This window comes from Parasteatoda tepidariorum, chromosome 5 (genome assembly GCF_043381705.1).
Source record: "Parasteatoda tepidariorum isolate YZ-2023 chromosome 5, CAS_Ptep_4.0, whole genome shotgun sequence".
Classification (NCBI taxonomy): Eukaryota; Metazoa; Arthropoda; class Arachnida; order Araneae; family Theridiidae; genus Parasteatoda; species Parasteatoda tepidariorum.
The window spans coordinates 65,927,725-65,954,645 of NC_092208.1; the positions used below are offsets into that span (position 1 = coordinate 65,927,725).

Genomic DNA, 26,921 nt, shown 5'->3' on the forward strand with positions numbered 1-26,921 from the left:
CCCCCCCCCCCCAAATTGGAAAAAAATAATTTTTTTTTAAATAGTTTACAAAAGAAGTAAGATATTTTAAAAATTATTTAAGGGGAAATATACACCTGGGTAGGTCGGAAAAATCGATTTTTTTCCATCTAATTATGTTTTTCACTGTTTCAAGAATCATAATCCAAAAGATTTCCGAAATTCGTCACAGTTTCATTGTAAACATTAATAATGTTGAAGCGCTCCCAGCTCGCTTCAACAGGTTTAACCAAAGATTGATTAAATGGACTATGGACTCGCATTATTAAACATTCATCGAGAAATTGATTTGGATGTTGAAAAAATCATTGACATATTTGCCAACGTTTCTAAAAATCGCATTACATTTATTATTTAAAGATTTTGAATTACAGTACAGAACCCGTTATCCGGAAATCAGAAAACCAAAAAACCGGAACAAAATTCGATCAATATTCCCGCCATTTAAAAAAAAATTTTTTTTTTTTTCCTCATAAGATATCAGGATTTTTCATTCTTTTTTGAAAGATGTTTACCTTACCATCATTTTGGAAATAATCATTAGTGTATTACTTCATTGTTTTTTCTTCTTTTTAAGATTATATCCAAATATTGTTTTTTAGTTGAGTTTGACAATAAAAAAACAGCTTTTTGTAGCGATTCAGAAAATCGGAAAAATCAGTTATCCGGAATAGCGATGGTCCCGATCGTTCCGGATAATCGGTTTCCCTACTGTATTTATGTATTGTTCATTATGAAAAAAATAAATGAGAAGACTAGCATTAAAAAAACCATTTTTTTTTTATATTTTAAAAAATTTTTTTTTTTTTTTTATATATTTTTTTTTACGCCATTGGTAGNTAAAAGAGATAACCGATAACCTCCTCGAACATGCTTTAAAACTACGCCATTGGTAGGGGTTATGAACACTCCCCTCTCACTGCCAAGATTAATATTTCTTTTGATATAATTATTACAATGCTTCATAAATTAGCTACTTAAAAGTGCTTTCAAGACAGGTTCTTACCTTATAGTTAACTCTAGAAAGGTGTTAACTTGTGTGGGAAAACAAATTACAATGGCATAAGTAATTAGAAAGATAAACGTACCATCACAAGCCCAGTAAAGACAGAAAACGTGTTATCAGTAGCAGTTGCAGATATGAGAATTTCCAACTTCCTGCAGAATTTCGGACTTTCTAAACTTAGGAAAAGAAAATGTTATTTTATGTCTATGGTTAAATATCTATTATATATATGTATATTTTAATCTTTCTACATTATTTTGTTTATATATATATATATATAATAATAATAATAATAATAACAATAACAGGGCTACCTCCCTGTTATCATAGGTGTATTCATCTTTAGAAATGCAGTCAAAAGCCATAATAAGTTATCAAAAGGTTTATTAAAAGTTATGCTGGTGGTTATAACAGATATTTATTTGAACACGTTATTCAGCAAAGAGACATGCGAATTAGCTTAATTTGAAATCTTTTTACCATATATTTATTTAATTAAAATAATTTTTTAATTGAATCATTAAATATTAAGAGGAAAGGAACAAATTTTTCACTTTAATCCTATTTAATTTTTTAATTGCATCGTGAATTAGTAAGTTATGGGAAGTAATTTCAGGGGATGACAATATTTGAAGTTACTGAATTTAAACGTTGAAAAAAATTATTGTTTGACTTAACCGTGAGGTATTATAAAATGAATTGCACATTTAGAGAAACAAAAACAGTCCTTAGATTTAACAGTAAGAATAATTCTTCTACATTTTTATTGTGGTTTAAGAAGGTTATTTTCGACATTAAAATATTTTTTAAGTTACACTTTTTCTTATCATATTAAAGGGATATTACTAAATCCACAAAATTATAATATTCGCAGCCATTTTATCATAGGAATTATTTGTGATGAGAATTGAATATTATTCAGGAATATTAGGTGTTTTGATTTGTTTTGGAATAATNATATATATAAATTGTAAAGTATTCAAATTAAAGAGTAAAAACAATATATTTCTGGAGGAAAGAGGAAGTGTAAAACCATTCTCTGCGTAAATTGAGACAGTTTACGTAAATTGAGACAATTACTGAACTTATTTAAAATATCTTTATTTGTTGAATTTTAAAAGTTAGCAATAATAAAATAGATACAGATTTAGTAAGCGTACGTGACTTTACGCTTAATGTTTCCAGTTAATATAAAGACAGTAATTAATAATAATTTAATAAATTAAATAAAACCAGAATATGAACAAATGAATAAAATTACTATGGATAATTCTCGATTCGAATAATTTTTACCTTTTTTTCTCGTAGCATCGAAGGTTTTTGTATGAGCCTCATTTTAATTCTTTTCTTCTAAGTTTTATTTAATACCTCAATTTTTATGTCGATATTTTTTTTACATTTCATTTTGACTACGTTAAAGGTTCCGTCCGCAGCTATTTATTTTCCCCCATTCTTAAGATCTTTAAACATTTTTTTCCATCCAAATGAATTCGAAATTTAAATGAAATAAAACGTATTGTTCATAATTTAATTTGAGTTTTCGAATTAAAATTAGAAAAAATAAATTTGAGTAAATATGTGGAATGGCCAAGCTAAATTTACCGAATTGTAAAAATGTTTGGGAGATCGCAGTGACCTCTCCATCCCGACGTCCCTGTCTATTGTTATTGAAGTTAGGCCCCGAAACCAAAAACGAATTTCATCGAAGAAGTAGAAATTGAATAATTGGATGTATATTTAGTAATTTATTGAAAGCATTTTTAAAAAATGCAGTTGCAGTTCAAATCAAAAAAATATTAAAACCAAAAAAAATTTATCAGAAAAGAGCTAGCGAAGAAAGATCTAAAAATATAAAATAAGAAAAAAATTTAAAAATTTACTTCGTTTTTTGAGAATTTTTTTTAAACGAAATCTTACTACACCAACGCTAAACTTTCAGTTAAATTATTTAACAGTTAATATGTATATTATATATTCATAGTTTTTTAGTTATTTTTTTAGTTTAGTTATTTAGTTATAATTTTCGGTTAACTTTTCAAAATATTTTTTTCCAGTGATAGTCATTAAATATCTATGGATCTTTTGCTGTTCCTATTTATCAATTTAAATTTTAACATCGCAGATTTTAAGTTTTGATAAAAATGAAATTTATCATATTGTTTTGTCTAGGGTTATAAGATTGTTTTACCGAGGGTTAGGGTTCCCAAACCTTTCCAAATTGTAGTATCTTTATGATATTTGTAATTGTCTCACGGAACACCTGCTATAAAATAATTTTTCTTGGTACCATATTAATTTTATGGATATAATGTATACTTTATGTTAATAAGACAATGAAATAGAAAATATAAAAACAAGTGGTGTGAATTAGAGATGACACGCGCTCGTTTACTGAAAAAAAAAGAAAGGTCACGAGCTCAGACTCAATGATAAAATTTTCATAATTTTTTTAATTTTATACAAACGTTTGGTACAGTTATTAAGCATAAAAAATTTAAAATTTATAAAGGTACGAAAATTGCGGCGATCTGCTATTTCTGTTTGGTGCTTTTGCTTTGTGGGTCTAACACAAATTGTCAAATGACTTTTATTTGGTTTACAATTTTGATTTTATCTTTTTATTTTTGTTTTTGTCATCTTGGTGTTACAGTCAGTCCTATACCCCTCTCGAACTCTAAGTATATCTCTGAATTTCGGACTCTAAAAGGTTCAGACCTCCAAAAGCAAGCTCGAGCTTATCTTCAGTGCGATTGTAAATATTGTTTATACAACTCACACATAAAATCCGTTCAAATATTTGAATGAAAAATTTATAAGGCAATATTAATAAAATGTATGACGTTAAAAATATTTCTAATGTAAGAAAAAAAATGCAACAAAAGAAAAGTTATCCTCCACGATCGAAAATATTGTGAATTCGTTTAATGCGATAAGGGACGTAACAATAACGTAATAATGATCTTTGCCTAACTTTTCAAATACAATATAACTACTCGCATTTCTTTTTCGATATTTAATTTCAAGTGACTCTTCAGAATAGCAATAACTGAATCAAAATGGTAAAAATAGCAAAGGATTTTTTTTAAAAATTCAAAGCAGGATACTATAATCTTACAGATATACCAATCTCTGCGAAATCAATGCGAGAAAATTGGGTTTTTAAGCTGTCATCGCTAGATAGCTCAATTAAATTTTCTTCATTTATAAATTACTATAAAAAAATTAATATTCGACTTACGATGGGCACATTGAGGAGCATTTTAACTACGATGGATATACATTTAACATGCCCCCACTTTAGAGACGTTGCCATGCGTTCTATTTGCCATGTGTTTGAAGCAAATTGAGTGGCAGGTTTTTTTCACCTTGCAATATCCATTTTAATTATATTCTTTTCGGTCAGTGGGTTTTAGTCTCCTAGATTTTAATATTTCTTCTTTTTTTAATTGGCAACATTGTTTTTTTCACCCATCTGTTTTTCCATATTTCAGTCTTGATGAAAAGCGATTTGCTCGTTTAAAACATTCTTAAAATTTTATAAAGTGATAAAAGACTTCTTAGTCAAAAATTTTTTTTATTAATTAAATAATGAGTGTAATATTTTGGGTTAAAAATTATGATTGAGTAAATACAATATTTAAAATCACAAGTAATAAAACTTATTAAAACCTATACGCGTATATAGTACATATTCATCAGTAGGATAAAATAGTTGGGATGGCAAAAATAAAGATAATACAAATCGCATCCACCCAATCAGAAAATTGCAGTTTTTTACATCTTGGTTTTTGGAGCTCAGAATAGGGAGTTTTTTTCTTATGATTACCGATAGCATTTTTTTATAAAATGTCTAAACGTATTTATTACTTTTATGACCATTGCGTTAAATATGATCCGTTTAATTCTGTTTCGTTCTACTTTTTTTTGAAAATTAGCTTTCAACTTTAAAATTTTTTGACAAAGCACAAATTCAAAGTTATCTTTATCTCACTAACAAAATAGGCTTATTCGAGATGCGTGAAACAAACTTGATTAAAGATGAGTTGTTTGTTGTGAACAAAAAGAGTCACACGTAAGTATCTGTAGTAACTGGAAAAAAATTGTATATTTTTCCTCAATTTCTGTTATATTTTTTTTGTAATTCGTCAGTTTTGAAAATACAACTATTCAAAATTCGGTCATTCATTTGTGCTAATCACGTTCTGTGACGGTATTACGGTAGGAACCCGAAGTCAAGCTTTTACCGCTAAAACCTATCTTTTACCAAAGTGGCTTGATAAAGGTGTGAAATACACTTTAACATGATTCCATTTCGGTAAAACGTAAGAGTTAACAAGCCACTTTGGTTAGTTCTATGTTTTACCGGTAAAACCTAGGGTTTATCAGACTTCGGGCTTTTATAGTTGTTAAGGTAAAAACCCCAAGTCTTGTAGATCCTAGGTTTAATCTTTAAAACCTAGCTTTTTCCTAAGTGCCTTGACAAAAGTTTGTATTATGCTTTAATATGAATTTACTTAGTCCTTTTACCAATCCTTTGCGGTAAGACCTTAGGAGTTACCAATCCTTTTTGGTTACCCGGAAAACCTAGGAAACCAGACTTCGGGTTTTTACAGTAACAACGCAATCTCTCGAACTAGTAGGGTGTCGCAAATTTTAAAATATAATTTTTCAATATTAGCTAAGAAATTGATTAATTAGTTTTAAATATTTGTGTTAAAAAAGAAAGAAATGAAAAATTTTAACTAGTTCGTCTTTTAAAAAAGTTGATAATTAACATTCTAATTTCATCTTTAAGTAACCGTATTTTTACTCTGAAGTTCTGAATTCGCATTCACAGGTGTATTTGTTTCAAAGTATCTATTTACCTTACCAGCTTTTACTAGATAAGATCTTTGGCGCCTTTTTTTAGGAAAAATAAGACAACACAGTAAAGAAACAGATAAGAAAAATAAATAACGAATACAAAACTCTAAAAATTGTTACATGTTAAAGGAAATGAAAGATAATATAAGGACGTAATAATAAAGAAAATTGAAAAAGAAGAAATAATTTTTTCGTGCAAAATTTAGAGCTGTAAAATGAAATTTTTTTATTCTTCTAACAAAGAAAGTACATGAGGCATCACTCGCCAAATGGATTGATTTTATTTTTTTACCGATTGTTTTTTTTTCCGTAAATAATAAATAAAACTTTTTTGTGTTATTGTTAAGAAACTATTATGTTATAAAATTATCAAAAACTACATCTTTTAATTCGATGCCAAGTTTTATTCGTCCCTTTAATGAAAAGCACTGTTAGCTGTATTACTTATCTCGCCAATCGGAAGCTTGATTTGCGTCTTAAAAGACTAAAACTGAAAGATAAAATTTAAAAATTAGAATAAAATTCTATTGTTTTGATTTGTAAATTTTAAAGCCCTTACTTTACTCTGAATTTTAAAATTATTTTTTTAAATTGCAGTTTTACTGATGAATTAGAACCTAAAGAGAAATCGTTAATATTTCGAGAGTGATTCTTATTACCGTTATCCAGGATTGTCATAAACTGTAACAACTTTCCTCTCCTGCAAACGTGACAACATTTATAAGGCGGATCTTTTGGTGCAAATATGCAATTTTTTAGAATTTATTTTAGTTGCCTGATTTAACATTCAATAATTTATATCTCTACAACAGAAGCTAATAAGCAAAATATTTTCAATACATTATTGCCTAACCGAAAACATATACAATGTATGTACATTGTATGTACACAGCGGAAATAAAGGTAAGATCGGGTACCTCGATTGTGTCCAAATTACTTTTGTTTTCAGGTGTACACGTAGTGTTTCTACCACTACAAAAATATAATTCCAATTCCCTAGTATATAAGACATGTTAACTCGATTCCATGTTGAGGTACCTTTCCATAGATGAAGTTTGACATGATTGATAACAACTCACCGCCACATTGGTGACCCGGACGTGATGTGGATAAGCCTACTTTGACAGAAGCGCCCACTGCGATTTGAACACGCCTACTTCCAAGGCCGTAGCCAGGATTTTTTTTCTGGGGGGGGTGATATGGTAAGAAGCAAGGACTGTTTCAGACATGCAAAGGAGGGGGAAAACATTGTAATAAATATTCTTTATTCTGTTGTTTGCAAAAGTTAAACTAGTAATTAAAAATATTACATAATAATTAGTTTTCAATTAATATTACATAATAATTATAATCAATTTGTAAACAAAGTTTACAAAGACATGCGACGGGGATTTGAAGAAAATTTTTCGATTACTTTTTTAGGACAAACCGGAATATTCCGAAATATGCTTAATAAAGTTAGTTAATAAAGGGTTTGATTCGACAGTTTTTGTTTTTCTTTTTACTGAGAGGCTCAAAGAAAGACTAAAAAGTTTGAATCCCAGAATTTCGGGGGGGGGGATTTGTCCCGACGGTCCCCCCCTAGCTACGGGGCTGCCTACTTCGATGGATGGTCCACACTGAACAGTTGACTTGCTACTTGTGACTGCGACATTGTCCTCCTCACTCTGTTGCTTCTCAGTCTCGATGTGTCACAACGAGGGCCTGTATACACTCGACTGCTAATGGCAACACAGGAGCAACCACGACCGTGATCTTAATACAGCTCTCACGATCAGCAAAAGTTCGGTGATCTTAATACAGCTCTTCCGGCTTCTCACAAAAACAGCAATGAATCAACTAGTGGCATCCGTTCATCGAATTCCATTTTAGATATAATTCTGGTGGAGGAATACTGAAATTACTTTTCTTGACAAGAAGGACCTAACATATTGGAGTGTTAATGATTAATTCATGGCCTTAGTATAGATAAGTTTGTTAGATCTCTAATTCTTTGTTTTTAAACTAGCCTTCTCTATTGGTTGTCAAAATTACAAAAATTATTTTTAGTCCAGCTTATTATACGTTTACTAAAGATTCATACACTGACAAAAAATAGGGACTTAGTCTAACAGTAGTACTGTTCCGTTACATTTCGAGAACCGCTTCCCTCAGGGTTAAGACCGGGTACTACACGTCCCCCTCTTCAACCTTGATAAGTTTTTATGCTGAACCCACAAAAGTAAGATTCTGTAACTTTGAATAAGCATTAATTACAGATTTTGTAACTTAATTAATAATTTTGTAACTAAATTCAACAATTAGTTAAAATATTTGGAAAAATCCGATAGTTGGAATGAAAGTTATTTAATGTGTTTTTTCTTTTGGGACTCCCTGTTCCCTACATCGGAATTTTGAAAAACGTCTAACGACAATGGAGTTTGAGATGGCTAAAATGCGAATTTTAAATGAGTGTTCGCTATTGCTTTCAACTTGTCAAAATGTTGGATTTTTCTTTAAAATAATAGCAAAATCTATTGAAAAACGTATTGAAAGTAATCAGATCATGTGTAGAATTATCAACTTTCATACATTTTTTTTTCAGATCAATTTTTATAAACCTTTTGTCATGGTGATCACTTTAACCTGTTTTTATTTTAAATTTATTAAATGTTGATGTTTTATTACGTAAAAAAAAGTTATTGTCAAGATAAAAATATTCTATTTTAAACTTAATTCTCCATTTTTTTAAACTTTGAAATATTCAAAAAATGAAATTTAAAAGAAAAAAAAAGTTTCTGAAAATAAATTCATTATTTTCTGTAAAAAAGGAGTAAAAGATTTTAGCGTTGTCTGGATAGACATACATAACTCCTGTAGGAAAAAAAACGTTATATTTTCGTGGTTTGACGTCTTGATGAAACAAAGGAAAAATAAAATCATTTAAGTCATAAAAAATAGTTAAAATTTGTGACTAATTACTGAAAATTTCAAAATGATTGATTTTAAAATTATGTCCTATTAAATATTTTAGTTCATTTATTTATTTCCAAAATATTATTCTTCATTATTCATTATTATTGATTCATTATTATTATTGATATTATTATTATTATTGATAACAGAATTTTGTATATCGTTCCAAAATAATTGTAAAATATTCATTTAATCTCAAAAGAACAGAAAAAAAATTAAAGCTCATGCATATTTATAATTATAATACATATTTATAACTATAATATTTATAATTATAATATTTAAAATTATAATATTTATAATTATAATATTTATAATTATCATGCATACATATTATTTATTTTCATTTAAAAATGGCACATTTTATTTTTAAGAATGTGACATATTTAAGTAATTTAATAACACTCGCATGGATCAAAATAAATAAGTAAATCGGAATTTATTTAAAACTTCCAAAGCAAAATCAGCGAATTTATCAATTGAAAATATTTTACAGTAAGGAAACTTTTCTTTACCGCACTGTTTAATTACTTTAAAACATAGAAAGTGCGATATTTTTTTAATTTAATAATGAATCTTTATAAAACTGCGATCAGGAATTCAAGCATTCCGTCAATTATAAAATGAGAGTTTTTTTCTTTTATTGGCAACGAAAGTGAATGCCAAGTTGTCGCCAAAAAACTTTCTCTGATGTTTTCTCCTTCTCACCTCAAATAAGTTACGCGCTTGCCGGCTCATTTGTTCGAATGGGATGGGGATGTAGGGAGAGTGAGTGATCTAGTGATACCGATTTGCCAATATTTTTAAGGATTTGTAGGAAAAAAACTAAAATATTATCAATCAACCAATTATTTTTCTTTATGATAAACTATTAAAAATGTGATAACATCTTCTGTTTTGTTGCATCAATTAAAGGTAAGATAAATAATTTTATCCTTAACATTTATTTTTAAAAAAAAATATTATTCAAAGTTAAGTAAAATTTTTTAGTTATTAAATTTTGTTTGCATAATTTTTTGAATTTAAATCGACAATATTGTTTATTTTTTCTTAATAATCTTTTGAATTAGTGAAGGAAGGATGTATGCTGTTATGAATAACTTACTATCAATATACTATATTATTTAAATTTTTTGAAATTAATTTAAATAGTTTTTGTACTTAATATATTTTGAATTAATCCATGATGTTTGGAAATTATAAATTTATGGCCTGCTATTTTTCTCTAAATACATTAAATCATTTATTGAGGATTTGGAAAGTTTTATAGAATAATTTTAAATATTGTTAAAACTTGAATGATTTTTGATTTTATTTCAACTTTTATTAATTTAAAATTATGTTAGAGTGCTCTTTTGAAACTTTCAAAACTAAATTTTAAAAAGGTAGTTTCTAATATTGGAATTTTCAAGTTAAAATATAGTCTTGATTTTTCTTTCAATAATCAATAGAATACTTCCCCCAAGTAATTTATCTAAATTTAATAATAACTATTAATAAATCTAAATTTTTTAAATCATCATTTTGATGATGTCGTTTTTGTTTGGAGCAGCCAATAGCCACTTCCGGAACTTGTGCTTACGAAAGCTACATTCAGTTCCTCTAAATAACTCCATAAACTATCAGTTATGTGATTCGTTGTTATAAGTTTATTTTCATTGAAATAGTTTACTATTTTTATAGAGGTTTTATTAGAAATATCTTGTGGAATTGTATTGAAAATGTATTTTTTATTGTTTTAATATTTTAGTCTCTTAAGCACATTCTCAACGATACAATATTTTCACTAATTACATTATATTCACTAATTATTATTTATTATATTCACGAATTATTTCTTTTAAATTGTTTTCAGTTTGCAATATGTTAAAATTTATTTAAATTTTTTTCCTTATTAACCATTAACCCACCGCTTTTCCGAGTATTTCGAAACTGTGCACCTTGAAAAATTATGAACACTGAAACATCATTCTATAAATTATTAAAATTGGAAAAATATGCAGGATGTTCCGTACACGCAGCCCTTAAGATACATTTTAAACTTCTCTTTTCAATAATTCGGTTTTGGAATTAGAGGAAAATAATCAAAATCTCAATCGAAATCAGTCGAAACAATAATAAGGGAAAGGTAGTTATCGGCTGGATAACCTGGTTGGTAGGGCGTTGGGCCCATGTCCAAAAGGTCGTGAGTTCGTCCTGAGCTGATCTAAGATTCCCCACGCAGTAAATGATGACTGGTGCTCGTTAAACCTATCGGGTCACAATGTCCTCCATGCTCCCATAACAAATCAATACCTCTAGGTGTAGTGAACTGGAGATTGATCGTTCTCTGGTTCAGATCAAAATTACGATCTGTGGATGAAGGAATGGATTTATGAACGGGTCCTCCTTATAAACGGGATGTAACATGTGTGTGGCTGACGTCGCATTCTTTGCCATAGATGGCGCCACTGAAAAATAAGAAACGCACCTTCTGCCTTAAATTCTCTTGGTTTCACCAAGCTGGCTTGCCGGCTTACAAGTATTATTATAAAGAAACAACAAAAGAATGCACCATCTCATTTTCTAAACGTATATTTTATACGTACTTATATTTTGATGAAAAAGAGGCAAAAAATATTGACGGTGCAGCATCGGAAAATATTTTGTATTCAAATGAAAAGTTTGCTTTCTACACAAAACAGTTTATTTAAAACAAAAAGTGAAGGATAGAATATCTCCACTCTTCTGTTACGATGAAACCGATTAAACTTTTCTGTTAGTTTTCGAACGGCATCGTGGGAACAGTTTACTTCGATAGCTCCGTGCCGGCAACTAACCCATTGATTTATAACGCTTGTAATTTTTTTAGATACTTTTTATGAATGCATGTGAAATATTTTACTTTATCGTTAAGCGAAACAAATTGTTAAATTTTCCGTGAAAATATACGTGATGAATGCAGATATGAATTTCTTTGTATTTTGAAAGAAGTAACGAGTTAAGTTTTTGTCACGCATCAGGTTTGAAAATTAAAAATACGTGCCATGAATAAATTGAGTTTGAAGTTATTTATGGTCTCGTAATGTAATTATATTACGGTTTTTCTTTAACGTTGAAAACTAAATAGGGGTGAAATTATAAAAAAAAAGCAATTCAGATATTGTTGTTCCCCTTTCAAATTTATTTATATATAAGACTACTCCGATGATGGTTCATAAGGATTTATTTAACCTTCAAAATTCTTAACTGTCAAGAAAGAAATCACATTGAACTAATGTTGGTATAATGAACAATTGGTTGAAATTGTTGAATAAACAATTGCTGCAAATTAAGCTGGATTTTAGCGGAACAAAAATAGTTTAATTAAAGTAATTAATTGTAAAAAATAGCACAGTTTGCCCCCGACATCAAAGCGATTGTCGTTCCTGAAGAATTTACTCAGCCTGCACTGCTAAAGGAAATGAAATTCAGGTTGAACTAATAACGATACAAATACGATAAACCAGAATTTTGTACAAAATTGCTGTAAATTGAGCTGAGTAAATAGTTTTTTAATGCTGCAAAAATAGTTAAATTGAAGTAATTAAATTACGTTGCTCTTAAGCGCGAATTCTTTTCAAATAGTGAACATTGCAATACTAGCATGGACTTAAAAAATTTCTAAACCAACTTTTTCTCGAAGCTGTTAAAAAATAAATTCGGTGCTTGAGAGCGCGATTTGATGAGATACGGATTGAAATCAAAATCTGCTTATGAGTCGTATTTTGTAATGAGTATACAAGCCTGCATAAGTATTGTGTAGCAATAAAAAATTTCGTTGAATAAGAAAGATTGTTCTTTTTCTTACTTTCTCTTACTTTTCAATTATTGTAATTTAGAGTTAGAGTTTCTTTGTGTTGCGGATTGGTAAAACCCTAAAAAATCGTGGAGGGTTTTTAGATTTTTTCACAGATTTTTTACAGTTAAAATGTCGGCCGCGAGGATGAACTTTCACACACTTTCACTCATGAGTTCTCTTGTTTTCTCAGTTTGTTTCAGAAATGTAATGTTACAAAGGGGAACGTTATTGCCTAAAATCCATTACTTAGAGTGGCTGTTCAGTTTTGATGAAAAATAAATAATTTGATATCTAAGCTGATCTGATATCTAATTAATATTTAAGGTATCAGACTGGGTTGACACAATTTTTTTAAAAAATTGTATCGAATCCAGAGCCTTAAGTAAAACTCTAATTTTATTTAGGCTTAATCAATATTCCTAAAATTATAAATCTAAAATAAACCTTAAAAATTAAAAATTTTTTTTCAGAACTGTTTTCAATTTTTTTCTTCAAAATTTAAATTCTTGAAGAAAAATTCACACTTAGATCTTATATATTAGTTCAAAACTTAGCTAACACTAAACAAAATCTATCTACTAAGTTTCAATTGAATTTTTAAACAAACTTCTTTCGTAATGCGTGTTAGCATAAAGAAATTTTCTAACAATCAACGTTTTTCTATAAATGCGTTTAAAGTATGCAATTGGCGAAAATTTTTAGACAATTTATTTTATATCAATATATAATTAGAAATCGTAAACCTCATTCTTAATTTAAAGAGATTTAGAAAACTAATGAAGAAAAGTTCAAATTAAATCAATAAAAAAAAATCAAATTTTCGTCGAATTACCCGATTTTCACCCAGTTGGAAAAATAGACTGATATTATTAATTCCACTTGTATAGCATTACATGCTGTTTTTTGATAGTTATATTATTTTTCTGAAATTAACTTAAATGTAATCTTAATTAAATTGCATCAATTGCCTAAAAATGGAGATGATTGTCGATCTACATCCTGATTCTAAACTGCGTGATATTATAATTAAATTTCTTTTTTTAATTTTATTCCGAATTTTTTCGAATAAACAGGAATTCAATTTATGTATCACAGATTTATTCATTATTATGTAATTAATATTTATTTGCTCAAGAATTACATATTCAAGAATACATATACCTTTGTAGGTATGGGAATGAATTCAGTTCTTTATTTTTGTCAATTTTCTTTTATGTCAACTAGCAATGTGTACTAAAGTTAAATTACCAAGAATAGGTTTTTAATATAATTGTGAGTGAACATGTAAAAGTGAAAGATAATGATATCCTTGGGAAAGTCATTTTCGAAATAAATACTCTGCTTTTCTTTGAAAAAGTGGCGTAATTTTCAATTCTTATTAAAATACAACTTTCACGTTTTTTCTCGGAATACCTGTAAAAAGATCGATTTCGTTGCAGGTGGTTCAACACTATGGTTAGGTAATTGTTGAAAAAATGAGAAAGTCATATATAAGTTTATTGTTTATTTTTTCGTATGAAAAAGGTGAGTAATAAAAAAGTCTGCTAGGCTATTTCATTGAAAAAAATCAATATTATTTTTTAACATTGTTCTTGTTTTGATTATCGTTTAAAAGGTTTAAAATATTTAATTACAACGTTTTATTTTAACTTCGTTTTTTTTAATAAACAAAACTAAAACACAGTGTAAAATCATATTTTTTAAGCCACAATTTTCTTTCTACATAATAGGACCAGTGGCATTCTGAAATGTTAGCCTAAAACTCAAATTAGAATTTTTTTTTGTCAATTTTCAAATTTTCTTTCAACTAACTGTAAAGTTGCTTGAAGTTAATTTCTTGCAAATTTAATCCTAATATTTGAGTATTATTTCAGGAAAAAAAATTACATGCGAAAAATTATGACTGTAGCATGTCTGTTATAGGTTTTATTTGGCATACCATATTTTTTAACACTTTCAAAAAGTTACAGAAAAAATTATAACTTTAACGTATTTAAGCTTTCTAGCGTTTTGTAAAATATCAACTTTGATAGCTTTTGGGTGAAATTTTTTTATTTTAAGCTTCTTTTTTTACAAAAATCAATGTGTTGTCTTTTTTTAAGTTTATTTTTCTACAATATCTTAAACCTACATAATTAACGACTGAAACCTAAAAATGGAGCTTAATAAAAAAATATATATACAGAAAAAAACCGGGGATAAAATTACGTTAAAATGATTTTTCAAAATTTGTGAGAGCTCGAGCGACCAATTCAGCACAAATGGATGTTCTAATTTTCTAATAAAGCACATTTTCTCTCAAACCATATTTTTCGTATTATTTATTTAATATTTCAAAAGCCAATTGTGTTTCGTAAAACATTCGTGAAATTTTAGAGTCAAATTCTTTATTAAATATTGTTTGCAAACAGCATTTTTTAAATAGGGGATCATACTTTTTATTCGATACTAAAAAGTAGAACAGAAATTATGTTTTGAAATGTTGCGTTATTATAGAAATAATTCCATGGATTCTGTTATGTTATATTTGGTTCTGAAATTAGGAAAGATGTATATTGCACCATTTTGTTTTATTTAAAAAGCTTACGCTTAAATTTTTCATTAGGATTTAGCTCTAATATTCTCATTTAAAGGAGCTAAGAGTTTTAAGAGAGCTAAGAGTTTTAAATTTACTTTTTGTGGAATTATGCAATTATTTGTTTATCAATGACACAAAATAAATAAAATAATTGTGTCCCTTAGTGGGGTGATAGTAAGACACGGTTCCATATGCAAAGCGGGGAAGCCATCCCCTCTGCAGAGGATCGAAATAGTGATCTTTAGGGATGTTTCCCAGACTGTCTCCAATAGTGTGAAGCTTCAGAGCGAATTAAATAAAGTATTATTATTACCAAAAATGTATTTACAAGCTTTAAACGTCATTGTACAACAGTGTTTCCCAAACTAATAACTTTAGCGTACCCTTTCTAAATTTTTCGTAAGGCTGTGTATCCCTAATAAAAAAATTATGTATTTTTTACTATAACAAAAACTGCACAGAAGTTAAAAACCACAAATGGTTGTTCACACCACTAATCATTAACTGATAACTCTGCAAAAAATAGATAATCCATAATCGTAAATTTTCATGGCTACCTTTGCTTTTAAATATAAATTTTTGAAATTTTCCTGTGTTGTAAGATATTTCGCATAAGAACGCTTACCCCCGCTAAACTGTTCCCGTATCCCTGGAGATAAGCGTACCACACTTTGGGAAACACTGTTGTTCAGGGTTCAAAAAAATAAATAGACCAACCTTAATAACTTTTGATCTAATGATCGGATCTTCACGTTCTAGGACTCAATCTTAACCGTTCGAAGGAGTGACCTCAAATATGCTAAATAATTAGTGCAGACGATATTTTAAGTTACGAAATCAGACATAAAAAAGTACTGTCTGAATAACCAAACTTTTTTTTTCCCGTCGGATTTCTGACCCCAAAATATAGGGGGTTGCCGCAATCTGGACCGCAATGACATTATTGTGCCTATAGCAAAGAATGTAGAAAGGAATGTATATCCTTTGCCCGAAGAGAGCGGATCAAAATTTGGGCCCCTAATGTTAATTTTAGTTAATTCATCCAAAGATAAATCCATATAAAAAATAAGTTTTAATAAATATTTGTTATTTTTTATTATTTTATTCAGTAGTAATCGAAAAAAATTTTGGATTAAAAGGTATAAAATTTTTACGTCATTTTAAAGCCTCTAATTTTAAGGGCAAAATATAAAATTTGAGCGAAATCGGTTGAATAGTTCCTGAGAAATCGAATTTTAAAGAAGTCGTGTATTTAAAATTTGATTTATTATAAACTATTCAACCGATTTCGCTCAAATCTTGTATTTCGCCATGTAAAGTTAGATACTTTAAAAGTATGTAAAAATTTATATGCCTTACAATTTGAAAGTTTTGCAACTGTTATTAAATAAAATAATAAAAAAATAGTAAGTATTTACTATAATTTATTTTTTACATGGATTATCTTTGGATAAGCGAATTTTATAATTGTGTGCAAAGATTTTCAATTCGCTTAAAAAGTTCGTGAGGTTTGGCGAAATACTTAAGAAATAAAGTTTACATTAGGGAGTTCAAATTTTGGATCGCTGTCCTGCCCAAACTATGGGGACCATATATCCCAGATTGCAGCTACCCCTTATATATAGGCTTTCAAAAATCTGAATTGTAGGAGGAAAAAAAAATCGGTTTATTAAAAAAAAGCGCGTTTTTGTGTCAGATTTCGTAACTTAAATTATCGTCGACACAAATTAATTAGCATATTTTGGGTCATTCCCTCGAACCAATAAGATTGAGTCATAGAACACGAAGATCCAATGATTAAATCAAAAGTTAGTCAGAGTGACCCCTTTTTTACGGCGCACTGTACAGTGCAAGAGTCTATTAAATGTTGCATTGTTTTTTAAAGGACACATACAATATAGTAGTTTTAATAGTTACTTATTAAACCAACTGTCGTTACAAAATAAGAATAAAATTGGTTAGTTTATTTTATGAAATATGATTAAAATAACATATTAGCCTAATGCATATTCTCTTTCTTAAAAAAAAAAACAATGTATCAAATAAACATTTTGCATTACTAAATCTGCCAGAGACTCAGACACTAATTACTCTAGTAGATCAACAGAAAATATGAGCAGACAGGCAGATCAGAACAAGAAATACAAGCAGACATATTATTAAAGAAGTGATTACAATCAGATATTGTATTTTATGTAGGACCCCCCCTCCTCTTTTTTTCTTCTTCTCCTTTTCAAGCAATTCTTATACCTTTATTAGGGCGTCAGTTAACTTAAGTAGGCAACCCGATTCTCAGGTAGGGGCATTAAGAGCTCGTCGGCATATCGTTTAACATACCCTTTAAACTTTTTTTTTTTTTTTTTTTGGTATGTATAGATAGACAGAAGGTATGCTTGAATAGAACAGAATAAGAATAGTTGTAACCTTGGTTGTATTAATTATTTTTCAATTTGGAGGGATACAATAAACCATATTTTCCTTGCATGGTTGTAAGTTGAAGATAAGTTGGGGTTAATGACAGCTGTTTGATTTAATCACACAATGGTTTTTTAAAATAACTACGAAAAAAAATGATCTTCATGACTAAAAACAATTAAAATAATTTTAATTTGAGTATTGTTTTGATGTTATAAAAAATTATTGTTTAAGTTACCGTAAAATTGAGATATCGTATCATAATTGAGATACATATTAACCCATTAAAAGCCAAAGGAGCGTAAACATAAGTGTTGTAATTATTTTTTCGAAACCACACACCACAGGCAATATTTATTCTTATAACAATGTTTATTTTAAAATTTCATAGCGTATGAATATATTTGTTTGCAAAATTATCAATAAACATTTATGAGTGTGTAAAAACTCATGAAAATGTTGACTTTTAATCGTTTATGCACTTAAAAGCAATTTTTTTATGTATTTAATTTTTTAATATTTATATTTTTATCACACAAGTGAAATGCCTACTCATATTTTAGAATTAATTTCAGAAATTTCTCTAAATCAGCGATTATTTATTTTAATGTGTGTTTTTTGAGATTAGACATTTATGTTTTTCTTAAACATTACTATTTGTTACTAAGTATACATAAACAGTCTTTTTTATTGTTTAATAACTAATAATACAATTGTTAATTTTTTAAAAAAAATATTTTTTGATTTTTTTTAAATTTTTCGAATAAAATTGCGCAGAAAAAAATCATTTGACAGATTATTTTTAACTCGAACTGCAGTAATTTAATTTTAATTTAACTATCCATGCATTTATATTCAAATTTTATACCCTTAGTGTACAGTCAATAATTTATAACATCTGGCATTTGACTTTTAATGGTGAACATAATTATATAGTGTTCCAGATTTACTAATTATACAAATACCAAAAATTTTAAAAGTTATAATTTGAACAGTTAAAAGTTAATATCCGTTTGTTATAATTCTCACAAACTCCAATTTTATCATTTATGGTTAATGTTAATGTTATTTAAACATTAACTTATAATAGCGATAAATATATAATTGGCTTTTGAACGTCGTGTTCAGTTATAAGAAGTCGTATATAACGTTTCAGTTTAAACATTTTAATTTCTTTTTCAAACTGATTGGCATTAAAACTAGACAGTGTTAATTGGCTCTTTATTTAATATTTTTGAAGCACTTAAGTATACCGGAAACGGCAAGCCCAAGATAGAATTTTCATTCACTGATACCGCATTATAAAATTTTTTTATCTACACAGAGTATAAGATAAACGAACATTTGCTTATCAGTCTCCGTTGTTCCTGCCTTTTATCATTTGAAGATAAAACTCACCTTAAAGTCTGTTTTATATGATCATTTATGATGTGATAATAAGATAAATAAAAATATATCCAATATGAAGTAACTATAAATAATCCACAAAAATTAGTTTATGTCTTAGATTAGAAAAACATATATATTGAAATAGCTTAGTAAATGTTCAAATTCAGACAGGAAATATTTCGATGGAATTTAATATGATCGTATCAGGAAGGAAAAAAAGAGTGCTTCTACGTTAGTGTTTAAGTTATTTAATATTTAGAATATATAGGCAAATTTATTGTATGATCATAATATGAAAGAAATAGGAATGTTTCTACATTACTCTGAAAATTATTAAATATCTAGAATATATGGTAGAATTTATTGTATGATCATAATATAAAAGAAAAAAGAACGTTTCTACGTTACTGTGAAAATTATTAGATCTCTAGAATATATAGTATGATCGTAGTATGAAGGAAAAAAGAATGTTTCTATGTTACTGTGAAAGTTATTAAATATCTAGAATATATCGTAGAATTTATTGTATGATCGAAAGATGAAGGAAAAAGGAATGTTTCTACGTAACAGTGACAGTTATTAGATCTCTAGAATATATAGTATGATTATAGTAGGAAAGAAACAGGAATGTTTCTACGTTACTGTGAAAGTTATTAGATTCTAGAATATATAGTAGGTGAGCTTTTTATTTTTAACACAGTCGCTCAAATTACTCGTTAAGAATATAAACATAGATTTATATGCACGTTTGAAAAATTGGACAGAATTCAAAATGTGGAATTAAGAAACGTTACTGTCAAAACGTTACAGGAAGTCACTCTAGAGAATTGGCAGAGTATTTTGTTTTATTCTAAAACTATTGTATATTAAAAGAAAAAAATTCGTAAATAACAATCATTCGTAGTTTTTTTTCAATTTATTGAATTTTCATAGTGATTTTGATATGAGACTTTTTAAAAAGGAACTTAGGCATATAAATCGAGGTTATTATTTAACATTCAAAAGGAGCTTTGTGTGTTGTATCTAGTTTTTTTTAACTCGAATTTTGGAGTTATATGTACTTTATTAAACTATATCCATTTTCTTGAATGAGTGTTTTGAGCTACGTCCAAAATAAAATGTACACTGACAATATTTAAAAATTAATATATACACACAAAAAAAAGCAAAATGTTTCGCTTTATTTGTGAGTTATTTACATAAATCTAAAAACTTCCAAGTGATTCGGACTTCATGTGATTCTGCGCACATATTTTCGCATTTGACGAACTCTATGCATAAAGCTTTTTTCAATGAACAAAGCGCAAGGATTAGATTAGATTATTGACGCAATAATCTAATGACTAAATAGCTCAACAGTCTTAGTCTTCGATTAGATAAGTCAAAATTTCAGTGCTAATATGCCTTGGCGTAACACAGAAATTTAAGAATTATAGCTATATGGTATCATTCTGAAGCTAATAATCACTTGAATTTTGTATCACTTTTCAATATAGAAAAACAATTGTCATTTTTTATTAACAACAGAGTTAAACAGGTGGTCTTTATCGGATATATAACTGTTATCCATAAAATCTATTGTCATTAAACGATGGTAAAACTAATTAGTTCCCATCATCACCAAATTTGGTTTAAAGCCATATTTAGGTATTGTGGAACTCATAATCATCACTGAAAGTTTTGTATTAGTTAAGAAACACAAATGTCAGAAAAATGTAATATATTAGCAGTCTATGGGGGCCAGCTTAGTCACCTTTCAAAATTACCTTGTACAGCATATAAATTTTAACTGTAATAACCAAGCTGATTGTACAACACAGCTTTATTTAAATATTCTAATTCGTCAAAGTTCTTTATGGATTGAATTTTAGTAATAATTCAAACTCTATCTGCCCCGGTAGCCATTAAATCACACAAATCATCGTAAGTGTGAGTTCGGGGCATTTTAGCGTAGTAGCAGATATGCCAACTGCGCCGGACGAGACAAAATATTTAAAAAAATAGAGAACTACAAACTGAAATTTGTAAACTTTTGGCTAATTTTACTGACTTATTTAAAACCTTAACAAGGCTAATATGCAACAAAGTCGCCTATCACATAAGCCTTTGAATAATTTAGAAGGAGTGGTATTTAAACACCCTATAGATCGAATTTACTAAATCAAGAATCGTATAATAAAAGACTACCATTCGAAAATATTTATCTGCTGTCCGGAGCAGGTTGGCATCTCTGCAGTAAGCAGCAGAAGTATTAAAATTATTTCCATTTCTGTTGTGATATAAGATAGGAAATTCATCCCAAAGCTCCATTACGTGTTGTACTAACTGCCTCACGCACCTCTGGTGTCACAACTTGAGTTTCGTATGATATATATGCTCTTGTTCGAAAAAGGCAAGCTCCGTCACAAATAATTAGTACGACAGTATGAGGCCTCATAGCACCGTTTATGGTTAAAATTTCTACTCTACAGCCATGTTAGTAAGGATAAAAAATAATTATAAATAATTACTTCACATTTAAAAAAAATTGTTCTATATAAATATTTGATGCATAAACTAGCTATTCGACACAATAAATTATTACTTAGACTTAGGACAACACAAAATGAATCTAAATAAATACTTATTCTATGACTAATTTTTTTACATTGCTTAAATAAATACTTAAGATAGTCTAACAAAATGAATAATAACTATAGTGTTGCCAATGGATAGAGAAATACCCGAGTTTATAGTGTCACATAGGAGAAATGTAAAGATTATGTGATATTTTCAAGTTATTAAATTATTCCGTAGAGTATTCTTAAATCTCCGCTTTCTCTGTTAAAAATTGAGCAACTAGAATTCAAGGTTAAAGTGGTCAATCTAGTTAAGTTAGCTCAGCTGAATATTTTGAATTTTATTTATCGTTTCCTGGTTTGTGTACTACAGCTGTGGAGGTATAAATATAATTCTAATATTTATTGAGCCACATTTGCTCTTAACTCTGTTTCTCGAAGGCTCTGTCGTAACATGAAATGATACTTTTTTGTGAATTATTTGCTAAATTTGTATAACTGCTGTGGGTTTGTAACTGTTACATTTGAGTGTTAGGTTAAGTTTAGCCTATCTAAAGCCAGCGCAGCCTACACTTGTTTTGAAAATGGCGCAAAACGTTAATACATAGAAAAGCCACAGTTTTATGAAAATGAAAAGCGTTTGTGGTCTAATTTTTTAATAATTAAAAACTTTCTCCAATGCCTCACTAGCTCATAAAAATTTGCAAAAACTGAGAATACGGCAGTGATTTTGATAATTTTCTTCTAGGTGAAAAAATGTAGCCAAATTGGCGATTTTTAAAAAAAGTTTAATAACTTTTGAAATATTTAAGTCATTTGTCTGTTGTAGAGCCCAGATAATTCTTCACTGCAAGATTATATATATAGTTGAAAATCATCGCATTGCTTCAAGTATAAGGTACTTAAACTATCGTTTTTTTTATTTTCCTTGGCGACAGAGCTTCATGAAACAGAATTAACAGTCGTTTAGAGGTTTTTAATTATTATAATAATAATAAAAAAAAACTGATGACTCTAAATTATTTCCAAATCTAATCGCCAAGTTTTCAGTATATCGCACATTTCGCGATTCGAAGATTTCACGAAAGAATTATTTGTATCTATTTATCAATAAAATTTAATAGATTAGTTATAACAAGATTAACTCCATCTAGTACACTCTTTTCAAATTATTGGGCTGCTATTAAGAATATTTCGGTATTTAAAATTTTCATCTTTGTTATAATAATTATATGCTGTTATAATAATTATACTGAAGTTGCTTCAAGTTTGGAATTCGGCTACTGGGGTTTTGATTTTAAATCTGTTGAGAAGAGAAATATTTGTTTACTAAAGTGCATTTTGGTCTTAATTTTTTATATTATTAATATATACCATTTTTAATTAAAGGGGATTTATGTCGAGTCTTGAATATTTCGAATTTCCATAATTTAGATCGCAAGTCATTCAAGTGAGATTTATTTTTACTTTATTAATTAAAATTATAAATTTTCACCACTTTTCCTTTTTTTAACTTTCTTTTGCAATTTGCAGTGTAGTGTGTAGTGTCTTTATTAAAAAAATAGTGTGTGTAGTGCCATAAAAAAAACAATAATTTGTGGCGATTCCTGGCAACTACTTTTAACGTTAGTTTAGTAAAGAAACACGGTTCTAAACCATACTAATTTTTTGAATTTGATGGGTACAAATTTCCGTAGGTCCGTCAATGCAATGAAAATGACTCAGTCTCTGTAACTTAACGTTAACACAAGTTATATATTCAAAATCACGTATAACTAATATTTAAAGAAGTCATTACGAAAAATTAATAATTAATCACTTTGATCACACTTTCATAAGGAAACGTATTTTCGATGTACTTAATTTCTTTGAGTAAATTAAAAAGCAGTAAAAAATATTGTACACTTTAGTATTAATTCACACATTAAAAAAATTGCTTTTTATTCTAATTTAAAAACTGCGGCAGCTGGAGCGCAGCATCCTAAAAGAAAAACTTTACATTCCCCATTTTGATATGTATCGCTGTGGAAAAATTAATTTTTACAGTTGTATAAAAAAGAGAAATTTTAATTTATTGCTTTGTCTTGCTGAAAAAATTCTCAAATTACGCTGTTATAGTTTTTTTGCCGATAGAGGCACCAACTTTTAAGCATTTTGGGTGGCTTGTCTAGTTCGGCAAACAGCATAATGTTTTTTTCTAGGTCTTAAAGCACTCTGGGTAATTAGTTAAAGGGGAGCGGCGATTAAATTCATCAGGTCAGTCTTCATTAAACTCACTTATAAGGTCATTTTTGTTGGGAACTTAATGATTATTTCTGAATGAGCCAGGTGCTTGAAGACTATCACCGCGCGAACAATGCCCTATCAGCAGATGCGATTTATGCGTGCCGGTAATTATCCAGGAGAGAATTATTTTATTTCGTGAGATATCTACTTTTGATGGATTTTGAGTTATGGCCCTTTTATTATCTGATAATTAGAAAAACAGATGGAAAATGGTAGATCTTTATTTTGCAAATGACTTCGAATCTGTTTCATTTTTATTTATTCATTAATTTTTTTTTTTAATGTTTAAGCTTGCTTAATTTATTATTTATATTACCACGTTTGGTCGTAGTAACTTTTGTGATAATTCTTAGCAAGTAATAATGCTCATAAATTAGTTTGCTTTATTTGGGTAACTTTTTTTAAAATCTATTATATTGGAGGATTGTTTTTGCTTTAATATTAATTTTTTTAATATTAATAAAATTCTAATCTTAATATTAATTTTTAATAATTAAATTTCCAAACTGCATCATTGTAGCTACTCTAAGGGCTCGTAGCTATTAAACTGAGCAAACCAATCTAAATTTCTGCCGATCGGTTCGTCAGTATTTTATTTACGTGGCACTAGAGCTGCACAATGGGCTATTGGCGACGGTCTGGAAAACATCCCTCTGGATGATTCGAAGACATGATTTTGATCCTCTGCTGAGGGGATGACTCCCCTGCTTTCGTAGCCCGATGACCTGCGAGCGAAGTCTAGCACTTTAGGGTAGAACAGTTTAATACGGACAGATACCTCGCATTCTCGATTCCTACGCAGGCTGATCAAAGTGGTCACCCACCCGCTTACTGACCGCAGCGAGTGATGCTTGACTTAGGTGCTCTACTGGGAACGGTAGAACACCGGGAATTGTCTGACATGCTGCAGAAAACATTTCTTTTTAGTTTTAAGAGTTAGTAGCGCCATCTGTTAAAAAACTTCGTAACTCATTTCGTAATTTGATGAGTACAAAACTCTAGTTACCTAAGCAANCGCCTATCTTTTCTTCGCCGTTGTACTGCGTGCATAGCCGCTGCCGGCCACTGTTTTGAACACTTATTGTAATCACATGTCATTAAATTTGCTTTTATAACTTAACTTCATCGTTCTTTGTGTGTTTTGCCTCATATAAGAACAAAAACTTTGACTACCTCTAGCAGTTTTGGGCTTTGTTTTCGACCATGCATTCTTTGACAAAAATTGTTTGCTTGGGTGTGTACTATCACATCCTAAAATTTTGCCCATCGTTTTAGAATCACCCTGTATAGTTTAAAATCATCGCATTGCTTCAAGTGTTAGGCACTTAAACTATGGCTTTTTTATTTTCCTTGGCGACAGAGCTTCGAAAAACAACATTAACAGTAGTTAAGAGATTTTTTAATTATAATAATAATAATAATAATAAAAAAAAAACTGATAACTCTAAATGACTTCCAAATCTAATCACCAAGTTTTCAGTATGTTGCACATTTCTCAATTCGAAGATTACACGAAAAAATTATTTGTATCAATAAAATATAATAGATTAAATTTAGCAAGATTAATTCCATCCAGTACACTCTTTTCAAATTATTGGGCTTTTATTAAGAATATTTTGGTATTTAAAATTTTCTTCTTCGTTATAATAATTATATACCCCTATAATAATTATTATACTGAAGTTGCTTCAATTTTGGAATTCGGCTACTAGGGTTCTGATTTAAAAGTTGTTGAGAAGAGAAATATTTGTTTAGTAAAAGTGCATTTTGGTCGTGATGTCTTATTATTATTAATATATAGCATTTTTAATTAAAGGGAATTTATGTCAAGTAATTATATCTTGAATATTTCGAATTTTCGTAATTTAGATCGAAAGTTATTCAAGGGAGATTTAGTTTTACTTTAATAATTAAAATTATAAATTTTCGCCACTTTTCCTTTTTTTGTAGTACTACAGTAATTTGCAGTATAGTGAGCTACTTTATTAAAAAAGTAGTGTAGTGTGTAGTGCGATACAAAAGAACAGTAGTTTGCAGTGATTCCTCTCGACTATTTTTAATGTTAGTTTAGTAAAGAAACACGATTCTAATGCAATTAATTTTTTTAGTTTGATGGGTACAAATCTTCGCTGGTACGTCCATGGATGCAATGAAAATGACTCTGTAGCTTAGCGTTAACAAAAAATACGTATTTAAAATCACGTATAACTAACATTTAAAGTAGCCATCACGAAAAATTAATAATTTATCACTTTGATCGCACTTTCATAAGGAAACATATTTTCGATGCACTTAATTTCTTTGAGTAAATAAAAAAGCAGTAAAAAATATCGTCCACTTCAGCATTAATTCACATATTAAAAAAAAATTGCTTTTTATTTTAATTTAAAAAATGCAGCAGCTGGAGAGCACCCTCCTAAGAGAAAAAAACTTTACATTCCCCATTTTGATATATATCGCTGTGGAAAAATTAATTTTTACAGTTGTATAAAAAAGAAGAATTTTAATTTACTCCATTGTCTTGCTGAAAAAATTCTCAAATTACGCTGTTATAGTTTTTTTGCCGATAGAGAGGCACCAACTTTTAAGCATTTTGGGTGGCTTGTCTAGTTCTGCAAACAGCATAATGTTTTTTTTCTAGGTCTTAAAGCACTCAGGGTAATTAGTTAAAGGGGAGCGGCGATTAAATTCATCAGGTCAATCTTCATTAAACTCACTTATAAGGTCATTTTTGTTGGGAACTTAATGATTATTTCTGAATGAGCCAGGTGCTTGAAGACCATCTCCGCGCGAACAATGCCCTATCAGCAGATGCGATTTATGCGTGCTGGTAATTATCCAGGAGAGAATTATTTTATTTCGTGGGATATCTACTTTTGATGGATTTTGAGTTATGGCCCTTTTATTATCTGCTAATTAGAAAAACAGATGGAAAATAGTAGATCTTTATTTTGCAAATGACTTCGAATCTGTTTCATTTTTATTTATTCATTATTTTTTTTTAATGTTTAAGCTTGCTTAATTCATTATTTA

General features: G+C 28.7%; 1 long non-coding RNA gene across 4 annotated transcripts in view; it reads right to left on the reverse strand.

Moving 5' to 3' along the window:
- LOC107447262 (uncharacterized) overlaps positions 1 to 26,921 on the reverse strand; it is a 163,909-nt gene that overhangs the window by 5,563 nt on the left and 131,425 nt on the right. For 2 of the 4 annotated variants that reach the window (XR_011636880.1, XR_002376562.3), the window contains one exon: positions 1,107 to 1,195. This is a non-coding gene — a long non-coding RNA (uncharacterized lncRNA). Of the gene's footprint in view, positions 1 to 1,106; positions 1,201 to 26,921 lie in introns of all 4 variants that reach the window. The other 2 variants (XR_011636881.1, XR_002376563.3) reach the window with 1 other exon arrangement.